Source organism: Hevea brasiliensis, chromosome 8 (assembly GCF_030052815.1).
Source record: "Hevea brasiliensis isolate MT/VB/25A 57/8 chromosome 8, ASM3005281v1, whole genome shotgun sequence".
In the NCBI taxonomy this organism is placed as follows: Eukaryota; Viridiplantae; Streptophyta; class Magnoliopsida; order Malpighiales; family Euphorbiaceae; genus Hevea; species Hevea brasiliensis.
In genome coordinates, this window is record NC_079500.1 from 20665538 (window position 1) to 20685733 (window position 20196).

A 20196-nucleotide genomic window follows, 5' to 3' on the forward strand; every position below is an offset into this window, starting at 1 on the left:
AAATCCTTGTAACATGCAAGGCACACAACATTCTAATAGCTTCAATTCTAGCAACCGGAGCAAAGGTTTCATCAAAATTAATACCTTCCTCTTAGTTGTAGCCTTGAGCCACTAGTCTAGCTTTGTTTCTAATAACATTGCCTTTTTTATCCATTTTGTTTCTGAAAACCCATTTAGTACCAATAATTGAATGATTTTTGGGTTTATGCACTAAATTCCAAACTTTGTTTTTCTCAAATTGATTGAGTTCTTCTTGCATGGCAAGAATCCAACTTTCATCATTTTGAGCTTCTTCAAAACATTTATGTTCAATTTGTGAAACAAAGGCAACATTACCAAAATATTTTCTCAATTGTGCTATAGTCATCATCCTTTGAGATGGATCATTAATGATGTCTTTTTGAGGATGATTTCTATGGAATCTCCATTCTTTAAGTAAATCTTCATGTTGGGGTTCATTCACTTGTAATTCTTCCAAATTTGGCATTTCTTCATTGATTTGATCATTATTGGCATTATGGACATCTATTGTGGTATCTCCTGGAGTTTCTTCATCTTTGTCATCAATTTGTTCCATTTCTTAACTTGATTTTACATTATCTTTTCCAAACACATGCTCATTATTATCATAAAAAACATCTTTCCTTCTAATAGAAGGGTTAGCCTCATCAAACAAAACATGAATAGTTTCCTCAATAACTAACGTTCTTCTATTAAACGCCCTATATGCTTTACTCTTTGTTGAATACCCAAAAAAGATTCCTTCATCGGATTTAGCATCAAATTTCTTCAAGTTATCCTTCTTGTTATTTAAGATATAGCACTTACACCCAAATGCTCTGAAATGTGAAATATTTGGTTTTCTTCCTTTCCAAAGCTCATAGGGGGGTCTTTTTCAAAATTGGTCTAATCAAAATTCTATTCAACACATAGCAAGAAGCATTAATAGCTTCAGCCCAAAAATACTTTGGCAAATTATTTTCATTCAACATGGTTCTTGTCATTTCTTGCAAAGTCCTATTTTTCCTTTCTACAACCCCATTTTGTTATGGTGTTCTAGGAGCTGAAAAATTATGGTTGATCTCTTGTTTATCACAATATTTCTCAAATAAATGATTTTCAAATTTAGTTCCATGATCACTCCTTATAGATGTCATACAAAAACCTTTTTCATTTTGAACCATTTTACTAAAAGAGGTGAATTTCTCAAAAGTTTCATCTTTGTGAGCAAGGAAGAATGTCCATGTATATCTTGAATAGTCATCAACAATAACTAAGGCATATGTCTTCCCACCAAGACTAGCAGGAGACACGGGTCCAAACAAATCAAGATGAAGCAATTCTAATGGCCTAGTGGTAGAAACAATATTTTTAGATTTAAAAGATGCTCTAGTATGCTTTCCTAGTGCACATGCCCTACATTGAAATTCATTTTCATAGTTAATCTTTGGAAGACCTTTAACAAGTTCTTTCTTGGACAATTTTGAGAGTGTATGCATGCTTGCATGTCCTAATCTTCTATGCCATAAATAACTAAAATTATCAAAAGATACCAGACATGTACCATGATTAGTTTCAAAGTTATTCATGTCAAGCAAGTAAACATTATTAGATCTATTGGCAATGAACAATGTGTCATTATCTAAGTTATTGATTGTACAAAGAGAAGAAGTGAACTTTACCTCAAAACCTTTATCACAAAGTTGGCTTTCAAACCTTCAACAAGTAACACATCTTCAATGCAAGGTTTGGTTCCAATTGTGCCATTTCTAATTATTTTTCCTTTTCCTTTATCTCCAAATTTCACATGTCCTCCATCTACCATTGTGATTTTTGAAAACTTGTCCTTTTCATCGATCATGTGCTTTGAACAACCACTATCTATATACCATTTTTCACTTTCCTTCATCCTTTTGAAACAAACCTGAAATTTAATCATTTAACTTTAGGTACCCAAGCAACTTTGGGTCCTTGGGGGTTAGTGACTTTAGGTAAGGTTCCCTTTGGCACCCATACCTTCTTTACCTTAAGGAAACCCTTCCTAAGCGCACAAGAACTAATCATATGATCTCTTTTATTGCAATAATAACATGTGACATTAGGCAAGGAGGATGTAGATGCTTTAATGAAATGATTCTTGTATTTACCATAGTTCATGAAACCATCAAAACCAATTCCATATTTTTCATTTGAAATTCTTTGGTTTCCAAGAAGTACATATAGAGTTTCTTTTCCTTTAATAAATTTTTCCAAATCATTTGTCGAAGATTCTATTTTAGCTTCAAGAATCGTATTTTTCTTAATGAGCTTTTCACAAGTTTCTTTTGAGTTTTTCAACTTTAAATCTAGCTCTTTAAACAAAGCAATTTGTCCTTTGTAAAATTCATTTTCTTTATACACATTGGACATGGCAATATTTTGTGATCTCAATGATTCAATTTCTAAATTCATTTTAGTGCACTTTTTCTTATAGTTTCTATACTCATCATATACTTTAGCAAATGCAAGTTCAAGTTCCTCTACATTATGAGGTTCAAGAGAGTTTACCTCATTATCACTTTTTTCTTCCTTTTGTGAACTTTCGACTTTCTCTTCAAATGCCATCATACAAAGGTGAGCAGTCTCCTTATCATTTGATTCATCATTTGAAGATTTTTCACTGTTGCTCCATACTACTTTCATAGCTTTCTTACTCCTGTCTTCTTTTCCTTTCTTCTTTTTGAGCAATGGACATTTGGGCTTGATATTTCCTGGTTTGTGACACTCATAACATATAATTTCTTCTTTTGAATCCTTGAAACGTTTATCCTTGGGAGTATACTTTTTCAAGAATTTCTTGTATTTACTTCCTTTTCAAGAATTTCTTGTATTTACTTCCTCCCTTCTTGAAAGCTCTTTTGAATTTCCTTGCAAGCATAGCCATTTCATCATCATCATCACTTGAAGCACTTGAGTTGTCACTTAAATTAACTTTAAGTACAACTCCTTTCTTCTTATCTTCATCCTTATTTGACTTGAGAGCAATATTTTTCTTCTTCTTTTGCTTATTTTCAACTTCATCTTTCTTATATACTATCTCATGTGCAATGAGAGATCCAATGAGTTCATCATAGGTGAATGTTTTAAAATGCTTGGTATCTTGGATAACTGTAGTCTTTGCTTCCTAAGATTTTGGAAGTGATCTAAGAATTTTCTTCACAAGTTCAGCTTCTTCAAATCTTTTACCAAGTGCTTTGAGAAGATTTACAAGATCGGTAAACCTTGTACTCATATCCGCAATTGATTCTCCTGGCTTTATTTCGAATAGCTCATAATCTTGGATAAGGAGGTTTGCTTTGGACTCCTTGACGACATCCGTTCCTTCATAAGTGACCTCAAGCTTATCCCAATTTTCCTTAGCAGATTGACATCATGAAACATGATTGTATTCATAAAGATCAAGTGAGCAATGCAAAATATTAACGGCTTTAGCATTTACAAAAATTTTCTTCCAATCATTATCATCATATTCATCTTCATTTTTAGGAACTTTAGTATTTCCTCGACCATTCTTTTGAGGAATATGTCACACCTTACCCCTCTGTAAGGCATAACATGATCCCGTAGAATACCTAATGAACTACCGAACTTCACCTACCGATAACTCATTAAGTACCCTACAAGGGATTTTAAAACAATTGTCTTACTTTTGTTAAGTGGTGAGCATTTTCTAATAGGTATTAAAGCATTTAATTAAAGTTGAAAACTAGTTAAAATTTTTGGTCCATTTTATTTTTTCGCAAATTTTATAAAAATTTTGGCAAAATGCCGTTTATATTTTGAGAAAACAGTTCTTCAAATACCTGTAAAAAGCACTTCCAATAATTTTTCTCAACAATTCCAACAACTCCACAACAATCCCAAACAATTTCTCAAGTTTCAAAATTCAACAATCATCATTTCTCAGTTTCCAAAAATTCAGTAATCAACAAAATACTATCAGTCAATTTCATTCAAATTAAAATAAAATATTTCCATTCATATTTCATTAAAGATAAAACAATTCATATACATCATTAAAAAAATTAACATTAAAAGAAATTCAAACTAAAATTTATTACAAACTTTATACAAACTTTGTACAAGCTCAAGACCAATTATACATGTCCATACATTTCGTGCATCGCATACATCAAAATAAATATTCTGATCAGGTATAAATTATTCCCAATATAACTTCAAGGTAAGTCGCTCCACAATCCTCAGCAGCTCACTCTGCTGCTCCTCTTGTATCTAAATCTACGACAGCAATAACAGCTATCGCTGAGTACTAGGACTCAGTGGTGTACAACATACTAAAATAATCTTTATGCAGAATTTAAATCACATTTATTCAAAAATTGGACTGAACATGACAATTAAATACAAAACATGAATTATGAGATTTTAATCCAAACAAGTTCATTTCGAAGTGTCAAAAAACATTTCATAAAACCCACAGTTATATCATGCCATTCGAAACAAATATAATCTCAATAGCCAGAGGCTAAGGAGAAGTCACATCACAAGGCTAGCTAGCTCAAATATATGGATATCCATTCAATTTCTTCTTCTACTGGCACACACCTCAACACTTCAGCCAAAGAAGGAATCAAAATTCGAAACTGATTACCCCCACTAGTCATGCTAGTGAGGTGTTCAAATATATGGTCATGACATTGTGGTTTCAAAACTTATCTTAACAATTTGCTAAACATTCCATTTCAAATATACACAAATAACTTTCAACAATTTAAATCAAAAGCATCATAATAATGTCACAATTCAATATTTCACATTATTCAAAACAATATGTAGAAGATAATTTACAAAAATTATACGTTGTGCACAAACCTTAAGCGAGTCGCCTCTTGGTCTTGACTCGATTCCTCGAGTTCTTTCCCGGTGTTCTTTTTCACTGAAACACACAGTTTCACAGTGTTTCAGTATTATAACTCATCATTAGTCCAAAAATAAATTTACATTCACTTATACCTAGCTCTAATGTGCTAAACTTGACATTCTTTAAATTTTGTGTTTCGGGGTTACTATTCACTACACTATTCAAGTCAATTTTTTGACTTTCTAAGGCTTAATAGGTATGGGAATTCCAACTTCACCCACATACCACATTTTGGTCACTAAATTTGTTGGTTTTGGTTGTTTACTCAAATTTTAAGTCTTTTAGGTAAATTTGCAAATTTTCAGTTTTGGTATCTTAAGTTGCACTATTCCATTGGTCATTTTACTGTTAGAATTTGGCAAAACTTTCTTCATAGAAAAATGTTTACTATTGTCTTAAGTTTATTCTCCTTTTTGAATCACTCCAATTGGAGTTTTGTAGCTCAAGTTATAGCCATTTGAATCATGGCTGCCGGATTGGACTTAACCCAGATTTCTGGGCAAATTTTGGTTCTGGCAGTTTTAGGTTATCAACTTGGGGTGGCCAAATGACTTGGTTAATGGCATAATTTGGGTTTGTGTTCTTCATGAAAGTTTTAGGTATATATCTCAACTGTCCACTAGTAAAATTTCAGGTCATTTAGACCTCCTAACTCAAGTTATGGCCAAATGAACAAATACTGTTCATTTGGTCAGTTTGTACAGGGCAGACTGAGAATTTTCGAATTTGGTCAATTTGTTCACTAGGTTTTGTTCACTTTTTGGGCATGATTCCTAAATGAAAAATGTTCCATTTTGTGTCTATTTTCATTCCCAATTGGTCTCATACCAATTGGACTTGTAAATTTTCAGTTTTGGTCCCTCAAATGGACCTTAGTCCTACTGCCAGCAGCATGACCACATTAAATCCGAATCTAAACTCAATTCAAACACTTCCAACACACTTCATTTGGTCACAAATGACCATTTCTCACTTCAAACTAGGTCAAATACATCATTCCACCATTTCTCCAAATTTTGTCTCCCAAATCCTAGGTCCAAAACCCTAATTCACACTAATTGTTACATTTGATTGATTCGACACATCTTAACATACTCTTACATCTCATTCAAGCATTCTAACAAGTTTAATACAATCAAACTCATGCAATTCATCCCCCTTCATAGGCTGGCCAAAATTCCCTTTGGTCCTCCACAAATGTTTTCTTTTGATTGTAAATAAATTTCTAGGTTACTCAAACCACAAACATAACCAATAAACTAAAATTGTCAATTTAGATTGCTTACCTCACTTGAAATTCTTCTTCCTCAATTCTCTTCTTTTTTTTTTTTCCTTCTTGTCTTTCTTCCGTCCACTCTCCAAATAATGACTTAAATTAAGGTTTTCTACTAGTTTAGGGAAAGATTTATGGAGAGAGGAAACAATTTCAAGCTTGGAGTTTGGGGTGACAAAGGAGGTTTGAGAGAGAATTTGGGAGAGAGAGACGGCAACTAAAATGGGAAGATGATAAATTTGACTTTTATTATTATTTTTTTTCATTTTCATATTTTATCTTTAATAATAGATCTTGACTTGGTCAAAATGTGTATGAAAAATTAAATTGGACTTATGATGTCATAATATGAGGTAGGCATAATGTCATTAAAGGCTTTTCTTTTCTTTTTCTTTTCCATTTATTTTTCCTTGGTTCTTTAATTAATTTCTCGGCTCTGAAATTTTCTTTTCTCTGATTTTATTTGACAGTTAAGTCAGGAGTCCGATCTCGGGGTCAATTGACTAAATTACCCCTCGCCGATTCGACCTGGTTTGCAAATAATTCAATATTTCTTCCGAGTCCCTAACCTAATTATTTGATCGGCTTAACAATTCTTTTTCATGATTTTCTCTTTTCCACTGTGTTTGTAATGGTCCTAAGGACTGCAGCGTTACATTTTACGGTTTAAAATTTGAGTTTAAATCGACTTCGCAGTCGTTCCCGAGAAGGTCACCCATTGCTGTGACTCTCGGCTCATTTAACTTCTTATGTTCTGTTTTCTTATTTATACTTAACTAATTGACAATTACTAATTATTTATGTTTATGGCTTATCTAGTTGTCTTAAGTGTAGTTCTAATTCCCTTAATTGTCAGGATGACAGTCCTTTGAAATAGTGAAATATACTAGGCTATGCAAGCAGGGTGTTACAATTCTCCCCCTTAAATAAATTTCGTTTGAAATTTTGCAGTATCAATCTCTGAGCATATGGGTCTTTGTCTCCTTATGTCCTCCTCTTGTTCCCAAGTAGCCTCCTGGCACAAATGATGGTTCCACAACACTTTTACCAATGGTATCTACTTGTTCTGTAGCTGCTTTTCCTCATATTCCAGATTCTCTATGGTTTCTTCTTCATTTGTGTGGTATTGACTCACTTAAATTTATTTTACTGGTAGTTGATGTGATGGGTCTCATCGATACGTCCTCTACATAGACACATTGAAGACATTATTTATCTTTTCCAACTCTGGAGGTAGTGCCAATCGATATGCCAAAGGACCCACTCTTTCTAGAAGCTCATATGGCCCAATGAAACAAGGACTCAGTTTCCCCTTCCTGCCGAATCTCATAATTCTCTTCAAAGGAGAAACCTTGAGGAATACTTTCTCACCCCATGCATACTCAAAAACTCTTCTCTTTAAATCAATGTAGGACTTGACGGTCGATGCGGTCTTAAGTCAATCTCGATCACCTGATCTTCTCCTCGGTTCTTTGAACAATTTGGGTCCAATCATCTTTCTTTCACCCGTCATCCCAACATAACGGGGTTCTACATTTTCTGCCATACAAAATTTCATATGGAGGCATCCTAATGCTTGATTGGTAGTTGTTGTTTTAAGCAAACTCAATCAAAGGCAAGTGTGTATCCCAACTCCCCTCAAACTCAATCACACAAGCCCGTAGCATGTCCTCCAAGATATGAATTACCCTCTCAGATTGGCCATCTATTTGTGGGTGGAATGCAGTACTGAAGTCCAATATAGTTCCTAGGGTTCTTTGAAGACTACCTTAGAATCTAGAAGTGAACCTAGGATCTCTGTCTGATATAATGGATACTAGCACTCCATGTAGTCTCACAATTTCATCAATGTAAAACCTGGCCAATCTTTCTAAACTGTAGTCTATCCGGACTGGCAAAAAATGAGCAGACTTGGTCAGTCTGTCAACAATGACCCATACTGCATCATGACTCTTCTGTGTCCTCGGAAGTCCCATTAAAAAATCCATCGTTATTCTCTCCCTTTTCCATTCTGGTACTGGTAGTGGATGTAACAACCCGGCGGGTACTTGATGCTCTGCCTTTACTTGCTGACAAGTTAGGCATTTGGAAACAAACTCTGCCACATCTCTTTTCATACCCATCCACCAGTAATGCTCCTTTAGCCCTCTATACATTTTTGTGCCACCAGGGTGCATGGCAAAAGGAGACTCATGTGCTTCCTTCAAAATGAATTGCCTTAAATTGACATCATTAGGAACACACATTCTGCCCTAGTGTAGCAATAGACCATCATCTCTGATTGAGAATTCTGGTTTCTTGCCTGCTGACTTCTTCAATAATTTACGATACGGTCATTAAGAGCGACCATTACGATCGATCAATCAACCTTTGGTTGTACATGCCATGCAAGCGTTATGCGCCTCATCATTAATCTCTAAGTGGCATGTAATGATCTCAACTCATGTACCATAGATAAGGAGTAACCAGTAGACTTGCCATAGTCTTGCGACTTAAGGTGTCAGCCATAATATTAGCTTTCCCTGGCTGATAGTCTATCAGACAATCATAGTCTTTTATCAACTCTAACCATCTCCTCTGTCTCAAATTTAGCTCTTTCTGGGTACCCAAATACTTCAAACTCTTATGATCTGTGTAGATGTAACACTTTTCCCCATACAAATAGTGTCTCCAGATCTTAAGAGCAAACACAATAACCGCAAGCTCCAAGTCATGTGTCTGATAGTTCATCTCATGCGGTTTTAGCTGGCGTGATGCATAGGCAATGACTTTTCGATCTTGCATCAACACACAGCCTAACCCATTGTGAGAAGCATCACTATATACTGTGTATTCTTTACCCGGAGTAGGTAAAGTCAGGACTAGAGCTTCAGTCAAACATTTCTTTAATTCATCAAAACTCTGTTGGCATTTATCCGTCCACTGAAATTTCACATCTTTCCTAAGCAGCTTGGTCAGTGGAGATGCCAACATGGAGAATCCCTTCACAACCCGATGGTACTATCTAGCTAAACTCAGAAAACTGTGAATCTCCGTGATATTTCTAGGTGGCCTCCAATTAAGGACAGCTTCTATCTTACTTGGATCTACCTTGATGCCCTCTTCTGATACTACATGCCCCAATAAAGATATTTCCTTCAGCCAAAATTTACACTTTGACAATTTGGCATATAGCTGTTTCTCCCTCAAAGTCTGCAGTACAATCCGCAAATGTCTATCATGCTCTTCTGCATTCCTCGAATAGACCAATATACCATCAATGAATACCACAATAAACTGATCGAGGTATGGTCTAAAGATAGTGTTCATCAGATCCATAAAAGCAGTCGGAGCATTAGTTAACCTGAATGGAATTACTAAGAACTCATAATGGCCATAGTGAGTTCTGAAGGCAGTTTTAGCAATACTCTGCTCTTGTACTTTCAACTGATAATAACCTGATCTCAGGTCAATTTTGGAGAACACAGCTGCACCCTTCAACTGATCAAACAAGTCATCAATGCGGGGCAATGGGTATCTGTTCTTTATTGTCACCTTATTCAACTGCCGATAATCAATACACAAGTGGAGAGTGCCATCCTTCTTCTTTACAAACAACACCGGCGCTCCCCAAGGTGACACACTAGGGCGGATAAAGCCCTTGTCAAGCAGCTCTTGCAACTGCACTTTCAACTCTTTCAATTCTGCGAGTGCCATTCTATATGGTGTTATAGAGATTGGGTCCACACTAGGCATAATATCAATCTCAAACTGCATCTCTCTTTCTAGAGGTAATCCCTGTAGTTTATCAGAAAATACATCCGAAAAGTCACATACAGTCAGGATGTTGCTCAGTGCTGGACTCCCCACTTGGGTGTCTATCACATGTGCCAAATATGCTTCACACCCATTTCTGATCATCCTTCTGGCTAGTGCAGCCGAAATGATGTTTGATGGTAGTAAATGCCTCTCCCCATGTATTACCACATCACCGTACAAAGGGAGACCAAAAGTAGTATCTTGATCTCTGATCAATCATGGCGTGATGCTTGGCTAACCAATCCATGCCCAAGATGATATCATACTCTCTGAAGGGCATTTCAATCAAATCTGATAGAAAAACATGTCCTTGGATCACCAAAGGACAGTCCCTATAAATTCTGTTGACCCGGAGCTCTTGTCCTAACGGACTAGTTACTAGCACTTCAAAACTCATTTGGACACATGGAATAGCAAGTGAACAGACTATGCTAGCACTAACATATAAATGGGTTGAACCCGGATCAAACAATACAAATACATATTGATCAGAGATAGAAAATGTACCAGCTACCACATCGGAAGTTTCAGCCTATTCTCGCTGTTTCATTATGTAGACTCTGGCTGACGCACTTCCTTGTGCTGACTGACCAACCGTGCCCTAAATGCTGGAAGCAGTACCTCTACCTCTGCCTCTGCCAACAGGTTGTGAACTTCTGGAAGTAGGACTCTGAATAGACCCTTCTGCAGTCGTAGGAGCTGGACCGTATCTAGGAGCACTAGTGCAGTCTTTAGCTAAATGGCCCTTGCCTCCACAGTTAAAATAGACTCCAGTAGCCCAATAACATTCTCCCCCATGAATCTTGCCACAAGTCTCACAGGGGCGGGCAGGATATGAACCCTTGCTCGACTGCTGACCAGACCTAGGGGGTCTCTGTCCAGAGAATCGGCCCCTTCTAAATCTTCCACCTTGACCCCTGCTGGGTCCACTAAATTTCTTCTTCTTTCCAGAGGTACTACCAGAACTTTGTTCAACTGATTTTTCCCCCTTATCTTTCTCTGATTTTTCAACTTTTTCTGATTTTTCTTTTGTTGGGGTCACTTCTGATTCAATCCTTTCTAACTCGAGTGCTTGAGACATGAGTTCTGAAAAATTATTGTGTCTGAATCTAACTACTTGCATTCTTAAACTGGGCTTCAAACCAGTATCAAATCTCTTGCATCTTGCCTTGCTGGTAAAAAGGAGACTCCTAGCATAATGACTTAAGCGGGAGAACTCCCTCTCATACTCTGCCACTGATCTGTTCCCTTGTTTCAAACTCAAAAATTCTTGCAATTTCTGATCAACATATGCATCTGGGATGTATTTCTGTCTGAATTCTCTGATGAAGTCATCCCAGGTTAGTACTGGTGGTTCAGCTAAGTTGTGGGCGATGGTCTTCCACCAATCATACGCATTCCCTTGCAGTAGCGACACAGAATATTCAAACTTCAGTTCTTCTTGGTAGTGCAGCTTCTTAAATACTCTATCCATCCTTTCAAGCCATTGCTCTGCCTCTAAAGGGTCCACTGTACCCTTAAATTCAGTAGCTCCATACTTCAATAACTTATCATCTTTATGCAGTGGAGGCGATGGTTGTGCCACAGTGTGCAGGGTGGAGCTTGGCGAGCATACCCCGACCATTTGTTGAAACATTCTGACCATCTCTTTGCAAGCTGTAGGAAAGCTGCGGCATTTGTGGGGTGATGCTATTGATCCACGACATTACAGTGAAGTGGGCTTCCTTGTGCCTCGGCTTCAACATATTGCTCAAGCGGCGATCCCTTCTTCCCTTTCATGCGAAGTTAGGGTATCTCCTGAACAAGTAACACATGGAGATTTCCCTCCGTTAGTTCATATTTATGATGTAATGCACTGTATGTAACAAATATAGACATTGAGCAGTTGTACTTAACAAAGAAAAGACACAAATTCATAAGTAAAACATACTTTAAAAATTTGCTCTGATACCACTAAAACATGTCACACCATACCCCTCTGTAAGGCATAACATGATCAGTAGAATACCTAATGAACTACAGAACTTCACCTACCGATAACTCATTAAGTACCCTACAAGAGATTTTAAAACAATTTTCTTACTTTTGTTAAGTGGTGAGCATTTTCTAATAGGTATTAAAGCATTTAATTAAAATTGAAAACTAGTTAAAATTTTTTGTCCATTTTATTTTTTCACAAATTTTATAAAAATTTAGTGATGTAAATCTGTATTTTGAGAAAACAGTTCTTCAAATACCTGTAAAAAGCACTTCCAATAATTTTTCTCAATAATTCCAACAACTCCACAACAATCCCAACCAATTTCTCAAGTTTCAAAATTCAACAATCATCATTTCTCAGTTTCCAAAAATTCAGTAATCAACAAAATACTATCAGTCAATTTCATTCAAATTAAAATAAAATATTTCCATTCATATTTCATTAAAGATAAAACAATTCATATACATCATTAAAAAAATTTACATTAAAAGAAATTCAAACAAAAATTTATTAAAAACTTTAGACAAACTTTATACAAACTACTCAAGACCAATTTTACATGTCCATACATTTCGTGCATCACATACATCAAAATAAATATTTACATCAGGTATAAATTATACCTGATATAACTTCAAGGTAAGTCGCTCCACAATCCTCAGCAGCTCACTCTGCTGCTCCTCTAGTATCTAAATCTGCGACAGCAATAACAACTATCGCTGAGTACTAGGACTCAGTGGTGCACAACATACTAGTATAATCTTTATGCAGAATTTAAATCACATTTATTCAAAAATTGGACTGAACATGACAATTAAATACAAAACATGAATTATGAGATTTTAATCCAAATAAGTTCATTTCGAAGTGTCAAAACACATTTCATAAAACCCACAGTTATATCATGCCATTCGAAACAAATTTAATCTCAATAGCCAGAGGCTAAGGAGAAGTCACATCACAAGGCTAGCTAGCTCAAATATATGGATATCCATTCAATTTCTTCTTCTACTGGCACACACCTCAACACTTCAGTCAGAGAAGGAATCAAAATTCGAAACTGATTACCCCCACTAGTCATGCTAGTGAGGTGTTCAAATATATGGTCATGACACTGTGGTTTCAAAACTTATCTTAACAATTTGCTAAACATTGCCATTTCAAATATACACAAATAACTTTCAACAATTTAAATCAAAAGCATCATAATAATGTCACAATTCAATATTTCACATTATTCAAAATAATATGTAGAAGATAATTTACAAAAATTATACGTTGTGCACAAACCTTAAGCAAGTCACCTCTTGGCCTTGACTCGATCTTTTCCTTTGAAACACACGGTTTCACAGTGTTTCAGTATTATAACTTATCATTAGTCCAAAAATAAATTTACATTCACTTATACCTAGCTCTAATGTGCTAAACTTGACGTTCTTTAAATTTTGTGTTTCAGGATTACTATTCACTACACTATTCAAGTCAATTTGTTGACTTTCTAAGGCTTAATAGGTATGGAAATTCCAACTTCACCCACATATCACATTTTGATAACTAAATTTGTTGGTTTTGGTTGTTTACTCAAATTCTAAGTCTTTTAGGTAAATTTGTAAATTTTAAGTTTTGGTGTCTTAAGTTTCAACTGTTCTATTGGTCATTTTACTGTTAGAATTTGACAAAACTTTCTTCATAGAAAATGTTCCCTATTGTCTTAAGTTTATTCTCCTTTTTGAATCACTCTAATTGGAGTTTTGTAGCTCAAGTTATAGCCATTTGAACCATGGCTGCCAGATTAGACTTAACCCAGATTTCTAGGCAAATTTTGGTTCTGGCAGTTTTAGGTTATCAATTTTGGGTGGCCAAATGACTTGGTTATGGCATAATTTGGGTTTATATTCTTCATGAAAGTTTTAGGTCTATATCTCAACTGTCCACTGGTAAAATTTCAGGTCATTTAGACCTGCCTAGCTCAAGGTATGGCCAAATGAACAAACACTATTCATTTGGTCAGTTTGTACAGGACAGACTGAAAATTTCCGGATTTGGTCAATTTGTTCACTAGGTTTTGTTCACTTTTTGAGCATGATTCCTAAATGAAAAATGTTCCATTTTGTGTCTATTTTCATTCCCAATTGGTCTCATACCAATTGGACTTGTAAATTTTCAGTTTTGGTCCCTCAAAGGGACCTTGGTCTTGCTGCCAGCAGCATGACCACATTGAATCCGAATCTAAACTCAATTCAAACACTTCCAACACACTTCATTTGGTCACAAATGACCATTTCTCACTTCAAACTAGGTCAAATACATCATTTTGCCATTTTTCCAAATTTTGTCTCCCAAACCCTAGGTCCAAAACCCTAATTCACACTAATTGTTACATTTGATTGATTCAACACATCTTAACATACTCTTACATCTCATTCAAGCATTCTAACAAGTTTAATACAATCAAACTCATGCAATTCATCCCCCTTCATAGGCTGGCCAAAATTCCCTTTGGTCCTCCACAAATGTTTTCTTTTGATTGTAAATAAATTTCTAGGTTACTCAAACCACAAACATAACCAATAAACTAAAATTGTCAATTTAGATTGCTTACCTCACTTGAAATTCTTCTTCCTCAATTCTCTTCTTTTTTTTCCTTTCCTTCTTGTCTTTCTTCCGTCCACTCTCCAAATAATGACTTAAATTAAGGTTTTCTACTAGTTTAGGGAAAGATTTATGGAGAGAGGAAACAATTTCAAGCATGGAGTTCGGGGTGACAATGGAGGTTTCAGAGAGAATTTGGGAGAGAGAGACGGCAACTAAAATGGGAAGAAGATAAATTTGACTTTTATTTTTTTTTTTTTCATTTTCATATTTTATCTTTAATAATAGATCTTGACTTGGTCAAAATGTGTATGAAAAATTAAATTGGACTTATGATGTCATAATATGAGGTAGGCATGATGTCATTAAAGGCTTTTCTTTTCTTTTTCTTTTCCATTTATTTTTCCTTGGTTCTTTAATTAATTTCTCGGCTCCGAAATTTTCGTTTCTCTGATTTTATTTGACAGTTAAGTCAGGATTCCGATCTCGGGGTCAATTGACCAAATTACCCCTCGCCGGTTCGACCCGGTTTGCAAATAATTCAATATTTCTTCCGGGTCTCTGACCTAATTATTTGATTGGCTTAACAATTCTTTTTCGTGATTTTCTCTTTTCCACTGTGTTTGTAATGGTCCTAAGGACTGCAGCGTCACATTTTACGGTTCAAAATTTGAGTTTAAATCAACTTCGCAGTAGTTCCCGAGAAGGTCACCCATCGCTGTGACTCTCGGCTCGTTTAACTTCTTATGTTCTGTTTTTCTTATTTATACTTAACTAATTGATAATTACTACTTATTTGTGTTTATGGCTTATCTAGTTATCTTAAGTGTGGTTCTAATCCCCTTAATTGTCCGGACCAACACCGGTTACCAGAATAGTGAAATATACTAGGCTATACAAACAGGGGTGTTACAGAACATATGGACCATTTTTAATAATTCTTCATGCATCAATATCTACAGATTGTATGAAATTTCTCATTTTCACTTTCCAAAATGAGTAATTAGTGCCATTGAAGAGTGGCGGTCTAGTAATTGAGTAGCCTTCAGCTAGTGGTGCGGGTATACTGGTAATGTTGCTAGATGAACCAGCCATTGGGGATCACTCCAAGGTTGTGACACCTTAAGCAAGAGAGACAAGCTCTAATACCAATTTGTTATCCCAAAATAGTCCAAGAGGGGGGTGAATTGGACTTAAACAATTTTTCGGCCCTTGCTTGTAGCCTAATGAAAAATTGTGGCTTTGTTCAACTAGGTGCTCCTATATATATAGTGAAAGTAATATGTGTTTCAAGAATATGTCCCTCAATTGCAATTCAAGCCTCAATCAATATTTATAGCAATTTTTGACAAAACATGCATAGAATTTAAATTACACAAAAGTAAAGAGATTAAGGTTAGAGAAATCAAACACAATGATTTTATAGTGGTTCGGCTTAACTAGCCTACATCCACTCTCTCAAAAAACCCTCTTTGAGTCTTCTCTCCACTATTTTCTCTTTTAAAGGCAAGAGACCAAAAGCCCTTTATAACTTTTTCAACACCAAGCTTTTATTAAGGTAGCTTGAACCCTTGACAAGTGCTATCTCAAGCACTCACACTCTTAAGCTTCAATAGGTGCTTGTACAACCTCTCTTGAATGCAATTTAATGTTTTAACACTCACTCTCACTCAATACAAATCAAACTATAAATAAGAGATGAGTTGATTTGCCAATGGTAGCTTAAACACTTTAAAGCTCTTGAATGAAAGTAATAAATGAAAAATCAAGATTGGAGTGCAATTGTAAGCTTTCATCAAGTGTAAAATGAAGTAAAGAAGGTGTATTTATAGTCCCAAATCATTTTAAATTGTTTGAAACCTTTTTGGAACGTTATACACTCTGTTCTAGGAAAAATAGCCGTTATTTTATCTTTTTGTACGAAGTTGAGCAACTCTAATCATTTAGCAAAGTAATGAAATTTTTGGCGACAGTAGTAAACTAGTTAGCAAACTAATATTTTAGCAAACAAGTTAGCAAACTAATTTACCAGATGCCTGTTTCAAATTGTAATCTTTAAAAATCTAATTTAGACCTTAAAAAAATATATATTCTAATAGCAATATCCAAGGTTATGATTAGAGAAAATTTATAAAATAATTAAAAGAAAAATTAATTGTTGAGCTCTATTCGACTAAAACTTTCATATATTCTTTTTACACAAGTCCTAAGACTCAATTCCTAACTCTATGACTTTCATACCTTTACTTTGAGTTTTAGCTTTCATAATCTTATTCTTTCTCAACTTTGATTCATCTTGATATGCCTTTAAGTGCTCTTCCTTTGTAGATACAACCTCAAAGATTCTTCATGAATAAGAGAAAGAATCTACACATCACTTAAAATTGAGTTAGATAGATTTTATTTGAGTTTTGTTATCATCAAAATCAATACTCATTTTGAGCTACACGGGTCAACATCAACAAATCGAATGAAAGAATTCATTGGATAAATAAAGCACAAATGTAAAGAGACTTTTGCCTTGCTTTTCAAAACATAATGAACAAAGGATTGGCTTTCACCTCATCATGCTTACTTTAGCCAGTTTCGCTCAGATCATACAATCTAAATGCATCAGAAATTAAGAAGAATTTTTCATAACACATAATTAAATTGCATATCACTATCAAAAGAAACACACAACAAAGAAGAAATTCATGCATCAATATAACATACATGTAATTTTGTCTCCTTCAAAAGCATTTGGGTGGAAAATACTTAGGGCGGATTGCAGGATAAATTATGGAGGGATTAGTTATATAATAATTATAGTTAATAAAAATTTACACTTTTATTAAATAATAATCAATATTTACTTTTTTTAATAAATTACATATTTTTATTAATTTTAAATAAATAGGAAAATTTCAAAAAAATGTTCATACTGCACTTATTTCAGTAGATTAATTCATATACTCATTTTAGGATCTAAAATATTAAATGAAGAAAAAAGGATATAAAGACAACAAATGGGACATTAAAAGTTTAAAAACTTCTCTCAAAATGTGGGATTAACATATGATAAAGCTACCGTTATTAAGACATGAGTAGCCTTATTAACTGCTCTACTAACTGAAAATAGCAACACATTAAAACCCTGAGATATCAAAAAGCCTATACAAGTAATTCAATTTTGTAATTATACTAAAATCAAGGGTGAAAATGTAAAAGAACTAAGAAATTTTGAAATAAGAATTCTGATGTTTATTGCCCAAGAAATCAAAGATATATATAAAAAATTACAGCTAACAAATAGGTTTCTAATCAAGCTAAACTACCAAAATTGTATCAGAATCTTACAACAAAAGGTAAGAACAGATATGTACACAAAAATTCCTAAACAAATACCCTAAATAAATGCAAAATAAGTGGCAGCTAACAGCTGCCTTTCCAATACCCCCCCCTCAAGTTGGAGCATGGAGATCTTGAATGCCCAACTTGTGAAAAAGAAAGTCAAACTGATTATTTTCCAACGCCTTTGTGAAAATATCCACAGGTTGCATTGAACTACGTACATAATCTATTCGAATGTTACCATTCAATATCTCATCACGGATAAAATGACAGTCCACTTCAATATGCTTGGTACGTTCATGATAGACAGGAATAGCAGCTATATGCAGAGCTGCCTGACTATCACAATACAAATTCATAGGTTCAGCATGCGCCACACCAAGAGAATTCAATAATCCTTTCAACCATTTAAGTTCACAAGTTGCAGTACTCATAGACCGATATTCAGCTTCAGCGGATGAGCGAGACACTGTCTGTTGCTTTTTAGTCTTCCACGAGATAGGGGATTCAACTAAAAGAACAAAATAACCGGTCAAAGACCGTCTCATCAAAGGACAGCCAGCCCAATCAGAATCACAGTAAGCAGACAATTTGAGATCACAATTGGCATGCAGTAGTATACATTGACCTGAATTTCCTTTCAAATAATGCACAACTCTAACAGCTGCCTCCCAATGAGCTTTCTTCGGTTATTGCATGAACTGAGCAAGAATATGCACACAATAAGACAACTCGGGCCGAGTTATTGTTAGATAAATAAGTCGTCCCACCAGACGCCTATACTGAGCATGGTCATCCACATCATCACTCTCAGTAAGGGCCAGCTTGTGATTTTGTTCAAGAGGAGTTATAGCAGGCTTGCAACCTAGTAATCCAACTTCTGAAATTACATCCAACGCATACTTACGTTGACACAAAAAAATACCATTCGAGTTTCTGGCTACTTCAATCCCTAAGAAAAATTTCAGCTTCCCCAAGTCTTTCATATGAAACGACTCAAATAGTTCTTGAATTTTTATACAGTGAAACATTATTCTTTGGAGATAATAAGGTTATCCACATAAATAAGCACATTCAATTGAGCAGTCCAGCTCAAAAGTGAACAAAGAGTAATCTGAATATGATTCTTTGAAATCCATAAGCTTTCAGAGATGCACCAATTTTGCAAACCAACATCTAGGTGCTTCTTGCAAGCAGTATAGAGATTTCAGAGTTTACAAACCTTCCACAGTGATTGAGAAGCAAATCCAGCGGCATCTTCATGTAAACCTCTTCCTCCAAATCTCGTGTAAGAAAGCATTTTGGACATCCATCGATGGAGTTCCCAATTCTTCTGACATAGCGGCAAGAAAGGTGCGCCTGATAACCATTTTCTTTGTAGGAGCAAAAGTCTCCTGATAATCTATGCCTTCAACTTGATTATTTCCCAATATCACTAACCGCGCCTTGTATCGTTCAACACTTTCATCAGAATTGTATTTAATTTTGTATACCCACTTGCTTCCTATTGCTTTCTTCCCAAATGGCAGATTTTCAACTGTCCATGTACCATTATCCTCCAAAGCCTGTATTTCTTTTCTCATAGCCGCTCTCCACCGTTCATCCTTAACTGCTTCTGCATAAGAGCTTGGTTCATGTCCTGTAGTAATGGCTACCAAAAAAACATCGGTGTTGTGCAGAGAATTTATCATAACCCACATAATGTGCTATAGAGTAAGGCGTACCTGAGGAATCAGATTGGGAAGGTGAGCATACCAAAGGGCTTGTTTTGATGGCGTTTGTCACATAATCCTTCAAACGAACACTAGGTTGCTTGGCCTTTTGTCCCCTACCTAGTTGCTCTTCAACAACTTCACCTCTATCCACTCCCTCACTGTTTTCATGGATCAATTCTTCAGTTTCAAGATTCACCTCACTTTCTCTACCTACACTTTCATCGTGCTCCTTTTCGAAGTTATTCTCTAAACCATCAACTTCATCACCCAACTCCTCAACTCCATTTTTAATGAGTTCATCACCCATTGTTTTCTCATTTGCATATGGAAATTCTGTTTCAGCGAATACCACGTCTCTTGATACAAAGTATTCTTTAGTTTCCAAATCATATAATCTCCATCCCTTCTTTTCAAATGGATACTCAACAAAAACACACCTACGACTTCTACTGCCAAATTTATCTTTATCCCGATTCAAATTATGTGCATAGCACAAACAACCGAAAACCCGAACGTGTTTGTAAGAAGGCACTTTCCCAAAGAGCATTTCATATGGGGTTTTACCATTTAATAACATAGATGG

General features: G+C 35.3%; 1 protein-coding gene across 10 annotated transcripts in view; it reads right to left on the minus strand.

Annotated features, from left to right (window-relative positions):
* LOC110661427 (uncharacterized) overlaps positions 1 to 20196 on the minus strand; it is a 43931-nt gene that overhangs the window by 2257 nt on the left and 21478 nt on the right. The window lies entirely within an intron of this gene.